General features: G+C 36.0%; 2 pseudogenes; both read right to left on the bottom strand.

Moving 5' to 3' along the window:
- LOC101350681 (olfactory receptor 8K3-like) overlaps nucleotides 1-2,193 on the bottom strand; it is a 5,254-nt pseudogene extending 3,061 nt beyond the window's left edge.
- Nucleotides 2,194-7,245: 5,052 nt separating this feature from the next.
- Nucleotides 7,246-8,237, bottom strand: LOC101350426 (olfactory receptor 8K3-like; annotated as a pseudogene).
- Between the last annotated feature and the right edge of the window lie 3,484 nt (nucleotides 8,238-11,721).

Raw genomic sequence — 11,721 nt, 5'->3', positions numbered from 1 at the left:
TAACTGTTAAATGAGAAACTATTTTGTTCTGTAAGCCTTCATCTTAAGTGAGAATAACAGCACAATTGGAAGAGCGTAGTCAATGTCACTGAACTGTGCAGGTACAAATTTTTGTAATGGTGTATCTTTGGCTATGTGTATTTTCATCAAAAAAAGGTTGAGAAGTTAGAGCGTTGATATGTTGTGGGGTTGTTAACCAATGACATAAAACAACATGTGTACTACTGTTTCATGAGAAACTATTTTTTCTGTAAGCCTTCACCTGATGTACAATAAAAAAAAAAAAAGAAAAAGAAAAGAAAAATTTAAATAGATCTTTTTCAGTGGATTTGTGCAATACAATGCATCATTTAATTTCATGACTGCTGATCTCATGGGCATTGATTGTTGATCTAAATAGAATGAAATCATTGACTTTTTTTTTCTCCATTTATTATCCTGTTGTTTGTTATCTATTCATGAGGATTTTAGTTGTCTTTACATTCAGGTGTAAGTATGTACCCAAGGGAAATTCAAACATACATCTACACAAAACTTATACACAACTATTCATAGCAATATTATTCATAATAGCCAAAAAGTGGAAATAACTCAAATTTCCTTCAACTGAAGAATGGATAAATAAAATTTGATATTTCCATACAAAGTAATATTTGTCAATATAATTCGTTGTACTGCAACGTGCTTGAAACTTGAAAACTTTTATGGTAAGTAGAAAAACAGCAAAGACCACATATTTTAAGTTTCAATGTTTTTGAAATGTCCACAATAGGCAAATCTATAGAGCAGAAAATAAGTCTGCAGTTGCCTTGGGCTGAGAGGGCTGAGGGGAAATGTGGAGTTACTGGTAATGGGCACGAGATTTCTTTTTAGGGTGATGACAATGTTCTAAAATTGATTGCAGTGATGTTTGCAACACTCTATGTGAGTGAATTATAGGGTATATGATTTATATCTCAATGAAAGTTTTTGAAAAATAAAAGTAACAAGAAAAAAATCCAATTTGTTTGTCTGACTTTCTAAATCTGAAATAAGAGGTTTAGTCATGTATAAAGCACTTTAAAAGATGTAGAACCCTTGCTTACTCGAGTAAGTTATTAAATGTCTTTGTGGTTAGAAAAATTATGAAAATTTAATGAGTTGGTAAAAAATAAAGACTTGAAAAAATTCTTATATTTTATTGTTATATCAATTGTTTTACAGTAAGTTCATAAGTTCCATAGAATCATTTGGTTGTGATGATCAAAGAAAAATTCCATGAAGAGGTGAGTTTCAAAAACACCAATATTTTCTAAGAGAGAATAAATGTTGAATATTTATTTTGTCTACTTTACGGTTGACTAATTTCTATTGCACCACGTAATAAACTAATATTTTAAGCTAATACGTATGTAGGGAGATAATCTGATCTTATACTTTGATGTTATTTCATATATTGTACATTTTGCTGGGATTTAAGTAATATAATATCATACAAAATATTTTCATTCTTCTCAACAAGGAGCCTATATAGGTTAGTTGCTATTTTTTAGTTGGGATTGTATATAGGTAAGACTGGCTGGCTATAAATACAAGATGAACTTCTCCTAGTCTATGACACAGTGGAAACTGGGAGAAAAATTACATGTTATAGTGAAGGGCATGCACCTCTCAGTTCTAGGATGGACCATTCAAATATACTGGAAATAAGAATATCACTCCTCCTGTAACTTGACTTCTGAGACTTCCTTACCTCATAGCATTTCTGCTCAGATCTCCACTGGTTTACTCTTTCTCCTGGGAATCCATCAATATACGTAGTACCAATTTGTCAATTTCCTCAGCCTCCTCTGCTAGGTGGTTCTTGATAGGTGCTATAGAGTCAATTCCCACTCACAGCGACCTTCTGTACAGCAGGACAAAACACTGCCCGGTCCTGCACCATCCTCACAATCTATGTTTGAGCCCGTTGTTCCAGCCACTGTGTCAATGCATTTTGTTGAGAATCTTCCTCTTTTTCCATGACCTTCTACTTTACCAGGCATGATGTCCTTCTCCAGGCACTGGTCCCTCCTGATGTTATGTCCAAAGTATGCGAGATGAAGTCTCCCCATTGTCACTTCCAAGGAGCATTCTGGCTATATTTCTTTCATGACAGACTTGTTCATTTTTCTGGCAGTGCAGGGTGTATTCAATCTTCTTCTCCAACACCATAGTTCAAAAGCATCAATTCTTCATTGGCCTTCCTTATTCATTGTCCACCTTTCCCATGTATATGAGGTGATAGATAACGTGGCTTGGGTCAGGAGCAACTTAGTCCTCAGAGTGACATCTTTGCTTTTGAACTCTGTAAAGAGGTCTTTTGCAGCAGATTTGCCCAATGCAATGTGTCGTTTGACTTCTTGCCTACTGCTTCCATGGGCATTGGTTGTGTATTCAAGCAAAATGAAATCCTTGACAACTTCAGTCTTTTCTCCATTTGTCATGATGTTGCTTATTGATCCAGTTGTGGGGATTTTTGTTTTCTTTATGTTGAGGGGTAATCCATACTGAAGGCTGTAGTCTTTGATCTTCATCAGTGTTTCAAGTCCTCTTCACTTTCAGCAAGCAAGGTTGTGTCATCTGCACATTGCAGGTTGTTAATGAGTCTTCACCCATCCTGATGCCATGTTATTCTTCGTATAATCCAGCTTCTCAAATTATTTATTCAGCAAAGAGATTGAATAATTATGGTGAAAGGATGCAACCCTAACACAGCTTTCTTGATTTTAAAACATGCAATATCTCCTTGCTCTGTTCGAACGACTTCTTCTTGTTCTGTGTACAGGTTCTGCATGAGCACAATCAAGTGTTCTGAAATTCCCATTCTTTGAAATATTATCCATTATTTGTTATGATCCACACAGTCGAATGCCTTTGGATAGACAATAAAACACAGGTAAATATCTTTCTGGTACTCTCTGCTTTTGGCCAAGATTCATATAACATCACTAATGATATCCTTCAGTCCACATCCTCTTTTGATTCTGGCTTGAATTTCCGGAAGTTCCCTGTCAATGTACTGCTTCAAATGCTTTTGAACAATCTGCAGCAAAATTTTACTTGCGTGGGATATTAGTAATATCGTTCGATAATTTCTGCATTTGGTTGGATCACCTTTCTTGGGAATGGGCACAAATATGGTTGTCTTCCAGTCAGTTGGCCAAGTAGCTGTCTTCCAAATTTCTTGGCATAGATGAGTGAGCACCTCTAGCACTGCATTTTTTTGTTGAAACATCTCAACTGGTATTCCTTCAATTCCTGGAGCCTTGTTTTTCGCTAGTGCTTTCAGTGCAGCTTGAACTTCTTTCTTGAATACCATTGGTTCTTGATTATATGCCACCCCCTGGTATGGAGGAACATTGACAAATGCCTTTTGGTGCAGTGACTTTGTGTATTCCTTCCATCTTTTTTTGATGCTTCCTGCATCATTCAATATTTTGCCCATAGAATCCTTCAAATTCACAACTCAAGGTTTGAAATTTTTCTTCAGTTCTTTCAGCTTTTGAAATGCCAAGAATGTTCTTCCCTTTGGTTTTCTAACTCCAGGTATTTTCATGTTTAATTATAATGTTTTACTTTGTTTTCTAGAGCTGCCATTTGAAATCTTCTGTTAAGCTCTTTTACTTCATCATTTCTTCCATTCTCACTATGTTCAAGACCAAGTTTCAGAGTCTCTCTTCACATTCATTTTGGTCTTTTCTTTGTTTCCTGTTTTTTTAATGACCTTTTGTTTTCTTCATGTATAATGTCTTTGATGTCTTCCCAGAGCTCATCTGGTCTTCGAACATTAGTGCTCAATGTGTCAAATCTATTCTTGAGATAGTATCCAAATTCAGATGGAATATACTCAAGTCTGTATTTTGGTTCTGTGGACTGCTTGTTGGTAACTTTCTCTAATTTAGAAATTATATGCAGGTCCTTTTTGACACTTGGTGGGAGGGATCTGTTCCTGGAGAAGGACATCATGACTGGTAAAGGACAAGTTCTGTGAAAAAGAGGAAGACACTCAATGAAATGAACTGACACAGTGGCTGAAACAATGGGCTCAAAAATAGCAATGACTGTGAGGATGACCCAGGGCCTGCCAGTGTTTCCTTTTGTTGTACATGGGGTCACTGATTCAGAACCGACTGGAGAGCCCCTAACAACAACCACAAGCGTTATGATTATTGGAGATCATTAAATGTTTTAATGAATCACAGTTTATTTATTATTCTAACAGTAATAATATTTGACTTGTATACTCAAGCTCCTTAGATAGTATTTTCTTATCATTCTCTCTCTCTCTTTCTCTTTCTGTGTCTCTCTTATTTTTAGGGGCTCCTTCAGTGAAAAACCATGTAGGTGAATTAGACACATATATTTTTTTTTGGTTTGATGAATATCCTTGAGTGGTATGTTGCTCCTTTTGATCTATATACTTTCTGTGATGGGAAGCTCTTGATGTTTACTGTAATCAGTGCAATGCCAAATATATTGCATATTTTCAGCTGGTTCTTTCACACCTTAGTTTATATGAATGGCACAGCATAGAATCCCATGGTCCCCATATTTTGCAATGGAATGTGGTGCTTCTGCCTCTCCCCATTGTATTATCTAGGAATGCTTTACCCATGCATGCAATGAAACACTCAATAAATAAATGGATCACTCAAACATTAGCTCAAGGAAGAGAGTTTAATTTCTATATAAACAAACAAAAAAACAAAGTCCAGTAGTGGGGCCTGATGGGCTGTCACTGGTTCAGTAGCTCAGCAAATTCAAAGTCAATCTATTTGCCAATCTCTTGTCCTTAAATTAAGATCCCAAAAAAATGAACTCACACAGCAACAAAGTCCAGGAAGCAGAAGCAGATGGGGAACAAATCTCTTCACAGACCTCCCTTTATAAGGAGGTAACATTGATCTTGACAAGCCCCTGGCAACTTCTACAAATCATTAGCAATAGTGTTTGAAATTTTCTCTCTTTTTTTAAAATTCTACTTCTATCTTTATTTTTAAAAGATGGCTGAACTTCTCAAGGCAGAAATCCAGAAATCATTTGTTAAAATGGAAACTTCTTTATTTATTTTTAGCATGTCCTTACTACTTAATGATAATTCCTGTTATCCCTCACTGCACATTTATTATAAATCTGTCCCAACCATGTTCTGCATCCACTTTGTGATGGTTTTCCATCAGTTGGTTTGAGCAAGTCAAGCATCCAAAATGAATTGATTAGCTTGCTGAGTTAGTTTATTAATTCATCGTTTTTACTGAATTTATTTTCTCTCCCAGACATTGTCCTAAGTAGTCACTATTTTATAAATCCCACTACTATTTCTCTTCTTTTAATCTGATGCCTGCCAGACTGAAGTTTTATTCTCTGTTATTTCAGGGGTGACATCACTGAAGCAGAAAACTGACATTAAGAGATAATTTAGAGTAGCTATTATGAGCACGGAAACTGGAGCTAGACCGTGTTCGAAACTTGATACCAGTGCTTAAAACTTCTGTGAACTTGAACAATTAGTTTATCCTTCATAAGTTGAAGTTGGGTAATTTATTTACCCTCTCGGAACCTACCTTTTATTCTGAAAAGGTAAATATTGGTAGAACCCACCTCACAGAGCTGTTGGGATGATTAAATTAATTAAAACCTGAAGAATGACTATGATATAGCATTCAATAAGTGGGAAATATTGTTACCTGGTGGTGCTCATGACTATCTTAACCTTCTAACTACTTCAAACCTTTAAAAAATACTTATGCTCACCTGACTATATAACATGCTTCTTTTTCTCATATTCCAATTAACTATTTTTATTCAAATTTTATTGGCTGTACAGTTGATTTTATTTCAGGATTGTGAACCAAGAAAATATTTTAGACTCTAGTAGCTTCAATAAAATCCTAGAAATTTTAAAAGATAAAAACAAAAACACTTGGAAAAATTTGAGGAGTAACATGTAGCTACTGTGTCAATAAGGCAAGATAACTGCATCCTTGCCACATAACAGAACTTACTTGAATTGGAAATACAGCACGATGCAAACTATAGTATTAACTGATTTTTCTTCTCACAATAGGGTGAACAAAATCAATAAAAATGTTGTGCATAATAAATATTGACCAAAGTTTAGAAATATTAAACCAGTGAAAGAAGGCAGCAAACTTAATTCATCATGAAGTATCCTGTTACCGAAGGAAATAACAAAAATAATTAAAAAACATTTTAAAAAAGTTTTTCATATAGATAAGAAAATACAACAACCCTTGAAACAAAAAAAATATATAATTATTAAATAAAAATAACCTGTGAAGAAAGAATTCCAAACCTGGGAGACTCTATGGTGGCTTTCAAGATATTTTTCTTAATTGATGTATATTCTGATCTAGGCAAAATGGGTTGGTTAAAACAAAGTCAGATGCAGAGCTGAACCTGTGGATTGCTAAATTGTGAGGTATGTTGAGTTAACAGACTTACATGTGAAAGTAAAGGCATTAATGAGTAAAGAGTGGAGCTCCAAGGTCTGGAATGGGGGAATTTGAGCAAATTCAGATAATTGAGTACTTAAAGTTATCACATACACTGAGACTCCTTGTAACCTGGCCCTAATCTAACACACCCCTCAGAAGAATGTGAAAGCTACAACAGAAGTCAAGGGCTTACACAAACACACACACAAACACAAAACCACAAGCAGACACTGCAAAGTTTATTCCAATAGTTGAAAAAAACACCAGAGTCATTGTTACTCCATTTTTGTACAGAGTACTTTTTCCCACTCTCACTCAGCATATCCACTCTCCTTGCCTGATTTCCTGGTTCCCAATACATTCTGCAAAAAGCCAAACCCACTGCCATGAAGTGAATCCCAACTCATAGTGACCCTACAGAACAGAGTAGCGCTGCCCCATATGGTTTACAAGGCTGTAAATCAATATAGAAGCCAACTGCCACATCTTTCTCCCATGGAGTGACTGGTGGTTTTGAATCACCGACATTTTGGTTAACATCCAAGTACTTTAACCACTGTGCCACAGGGCCCCAACACATTCCTCTGTACTATAAAACTTACTTAATTATTATGTTTGTGATCCATCTGTCCCCTTAAAGGAAAGCAAAAGTTTTTACTCTTCTGTTCATTAATGCATTTACAGCACTTAGAAGAGTGACTGGCACATAGAAGGCAATTTATAAATATATGTTGAATATATTTGTGCTTCCTATTCCCATTGGAGGCACACGGACAAGGTTTGAAGTCTATGATGTAATTTGTAGGAACCATATGGTACATCAAACTTTTGAAAAGATACTGCTTATTTTTTTCCATGTTTTAAGTAGGGCATATTTTACATCTTTGTTCCTCAAGCTATAAATCAAGGGATTCAACATACGGATAACCATGGTGTAAAATATGGAAGCCTCTTTATCAGTGTCAAGGGAGTGACTGGACTTGGGCTGAATGTACATAAAGATTAGAACACTACCACCACCGTCAGGTGGGATCCACAGGTGGAGAAGGCCTTGTGCCTGCCCTCAGCTGAGTTCATCCTGAGAATGGCTACAAGAACGAGCAGGTAAGAAACAAGAACTATTAGGAGGGATGAAATTAAATTGAAAACTGCTAAGACCAGAAGGATCAATTTGATTTCATATGTGTTTGAGCAGAGCAAAGAGAACAAGGGGGGAGTATCACAGGAGAAATGCCTGATGACATTGTAGCCACAGAAGGATAAATTAAAAATCTTTATGGTAATGAGAAGAGAAACAAATGTGCTGCAGAGATAGGGGATTGCTACCAGCACCTGACAAACCCTCTGTGACATGATGACTATGTAGAGCAGAGGGTTACAGATGGCCACATAGTGGTCATAGGACATTGCTGACAGAATAAATAGTTCACTAGTTATGAACAGAATAAAGAAAGCTAGCTGTGTAGCACAAAAATAATAGGAAATTGTGTGTTCATGCACAACAAAATTTACCAACATTTTGGGTCCTACGGCTGTCGAATAACCAAGATCAGTGATATCCAGGTATCTGAGAAAAAAGTACATGGGTGTTTGTAGTTTGGAGTCTATTTTGGTGGGGATGATCATGCCCAAGTTGCCCACCACTGAGATCATGTAGATGATGAGGAACAGCCCAAAAAACGGAGCCTGCAGCTCAGAACGGTCTGTTATTACAATCAGAACAAAATCATTTAGCACTGTTAGATTGTGTTTGTCCATATTGGTCTATCAGGAAACCTATTCTGGATAGAGATTTCAGCAATGTCAATAGTTTTTATATAGTATCATTTGGTAGAATTTTAGTATACAAAGCCAGTATACTAAATAAATAAAATAAATCCAAACTTTCCAATACAGGTAGTTGAAAGTAAACCCGTCTCCCACAGCTAACTCGATGGCACCTAACAACAACACATAGAGATAGAGATAGAAGAAGAGAATAGAGAGAGAGGAACGAAGAAGAGAAAGAGAGAACTAACAGGTTATCAGTTGGGGAAAATTTGCTCCCCAAAGAACATTTGTTAATGTCTGAGAAATTTTGGATGTCACAACTAGGAGAAGGATACTACTGGTATCTAATAGAGGCCTGGGATGTTGCTAAACATTCCAGTATATACAAGACTATTCCCCACAGTAACAAAATTTCCAGCACCAAATGTCAATAGGGCCAATGTTGAAAAACTCTGATAGATATACAGACATACTTATATGTATACTTATACATAAACATTTAGACATAAAAAAAACCTGTTGCCATCAACTTGATTCCGTCTCATAGCGACCCTACAGGACAGAGTAGAACTGCCCCCACAGGGTTTCCAAGGAGTGATTGGTGGATTAGAACTGCGGACCTTTTGGTTGGCAGCCATAGCTCTTAACCACTGTGCCACGAGGGCTCCACATTTAGATATACAAATAGATAAATATATATATATATACACACATAGACATACACATCTACATACATGCATTAAAAATAAATTTAAAAATTTTAAGTATTAGGTATATAGATGGTTACTAAACTTTCTGTTTGCCTTTTATATAATGACAATTGTATGATGACATTTACAAAATGGTAATACACATGTTAATTAGTTTATAAACATATTAAAGTGCAAATGACCAACATGTGTGGAAAAATTTAATATGCCTTAGTTCAAAACATTGTCCCGTGAAAGCTCTTGTGTCACAGGTGGCACAGACTGAAACAACACACTTGACAGGCATTGAACACAAGGAAAAGCTAATAGATTGTGGTGCAGATTATTCATCTTTATACAGGAAAATATCCCAGGTGATAGACACATGCAGTGACGGTCTCTGATATATCTCCACTTGTGAGTTATTGAATAAGATATTTAATCTCTTTATCCATAGCTTCAAAATGACCACTTCCTTTTAGGGTTGTTGGACAAATAAACGAGGATTATATGTTTCAATGTGTTTATCTTATTGGGAAATACCTGTCAAATATCAAGTACTTCATGTTTTTGTTGTTTTCAAAATGATGACAGTAAGTTGCCTGAAAAGAATTTTCTTTACATATGTATAAGTAAATTCTTCTTGTGTAAGGTAACTTCTATATGAGGGCTATGATGACATGTAGGTTTAATAGTGTGTTATTGGTGTAACTGACCCCAGCCTTTCTCTAACTCTTCCTCGACTCCATGATTAAAATTGGATCATCAGTTTGCCAGTCGTTTGGATTACATATCTTCCACTTTACTTAAAACTTTTTAATACAAGTTTACTTTAATATAAGTTTACTTAAAATATGTCCTCCCCTCAGGAAAGGTAAGTGTCAGGGTTGTATCCTCTCACCACACTTATTCAATCTGTATGCTGAGCAGCTGGACTATATGAGGAACAGGGCATCAGGATCCAAGGGAGACTCATTAACAACCTGTGCTATGTGGATGACACAACCTTGCTTGCTGAAAGTGAAAAGGACTTGAAGCACTTACTGATGAAAATCAAAGATCACAGCCTTCAGTATGGATTACACCTCAACATAAAGAAAACAAAAATTCTCACAACTGGACCAATAAGCAACATCATGACAAACGGAGAAAAGATTGAAATTATCATGGATTTCATTTTACTTGGATCCACAATCAACACCCAAGAAGCAGTAGTCAAGAAATCAAACAATGTTTTGCATTGGATGAATCTACTGCAAAAGACCTATTTAAAATGTTAAAAACTGCAAAGATATCACCTTGAAGACTAAGGTGTGCCTGACCCAAGCCATGGTGTTTTCAATTGCCTCATATGCATGGGAAAGCTGGACAACGAATAAAGAACACCGAGAAAGAATTGGCATCTTTGACTTACAGTGTTGGCAAAGAATATTGAATATACCATGAACTGCCAAAAGGATGAACAAATCTGTGTTGGAAGAAATACAGCCAGAATGCTCCTTAGAAGCAAGGATGGTGAGATTATGTTTCACATACTTTGGACTGATATCAGAAGGGATCAGTCCCTGGAGAAGGACATCATGCTTGGTAAAGTAGAGGGTCAGCGAAAAAGAGGAAGGCCCTCAATAAGATGGATTGTCATACTGGCTGCAACAATGGGCTCACGCTTAAGAACAATTATGAGGGTGGCACAGGATCAGGCAGTGTTTCATTCTGTTGTACATAGGATCACTATGAGTCAGAACCTACCTGAGGGCACCTAAGAACAACATGTTCTCCTCTAGGGGCAATTTTATTATAACTGACATATACTAAGTTTTTTGCAGCAAATCAGATATATTTGTTCATGGAATTTCCCAAGGTAATGAGAGGAAATTTGGATAAATATGAGATCACTGTCATTGCTTTTAAATAATGAAATTTCATTTTAAAAATTCCTTTTGGGTAAAGAGATTCTAATTTAAAGGAAAAACAGTTTGAAATCACTATATTACATAAGAGCATAGAGACAAAATGAACTGATTAGATATGGATTCTTGGATTTTTATCTTAACTTCTTCTGTACCTTAAGGACCCAGATAATTCTCTGTACTATTATACAGTATATAATGAATATAAACATAAATATAAATAAAATTAAAATGTATGTACATATCCCTAGTAAACTACAGGTTAAAGTAACAAACAAAAACACCAGAGAAGGATGAGGATGATAGTTTTAAGAAAAAGAGTTAATGGTTTGAATTGATACTACTTACAATGAAAACAGCAGCACCAGCAGCTTCTGAGTCAGGAATAAGCAAGCTAATAGAAAAATCAATATTATCATATGAAATTATAAAATCGTTACAGGGGAAATACACTATCTCATATAAAACATTGTTTATAAGGTTGTGGACTTCTGATATCCTTCTTCCTGCTTATGCACACTTGTTGCTTATGTCAGAAAAGCAACTGTTGGTCTCTTCCTTCCTGGAGCAAATGAGAACAAAGAAAGCCAAAGGCTCGAGGAAGCATTTAGTCCAAAGGACTAATGGCCCACGTGAACCACAGCCTCTTCTAACCTGAGACCAGAAAAACTAGATGGTGCCTAGCTACCACTACAGACCACTCTGATCAGGATCACAGTAGAAAGACTTGGGTAGAATGGGTAAAAATTGTACAACAAAATTAAAAAAAAAAAAAAGGCCAGATTTACTGGTCTGAGAGAGACTGGAGTGACTTCCAAGACTATTACCATAAAATAATCTCATAACATGAAACTATAGTCCCTCCTGGATGCC

The sequence above is a fragment of the Trichechus manatus genome, unplaced genomic scaffold, assembly GCF_000243295.1.
Source record: "Trichechus manatus latirostris isolate Lorelei unplaced genomic scaffold, TriManLat1.0 scaffold00236, whole genome shotgun sequence".
NCBI classification, from domain to species: Eukaryota; Metazoa; Chordata; class Mammalia; order Sirenia; family Trichechidae; genus Trichechus; species Trichechus manatus.
Note: the sequence above shows the minus strand (reverse complement) of the source record. Positions and strands in the feature narration are given on the sequence as shown.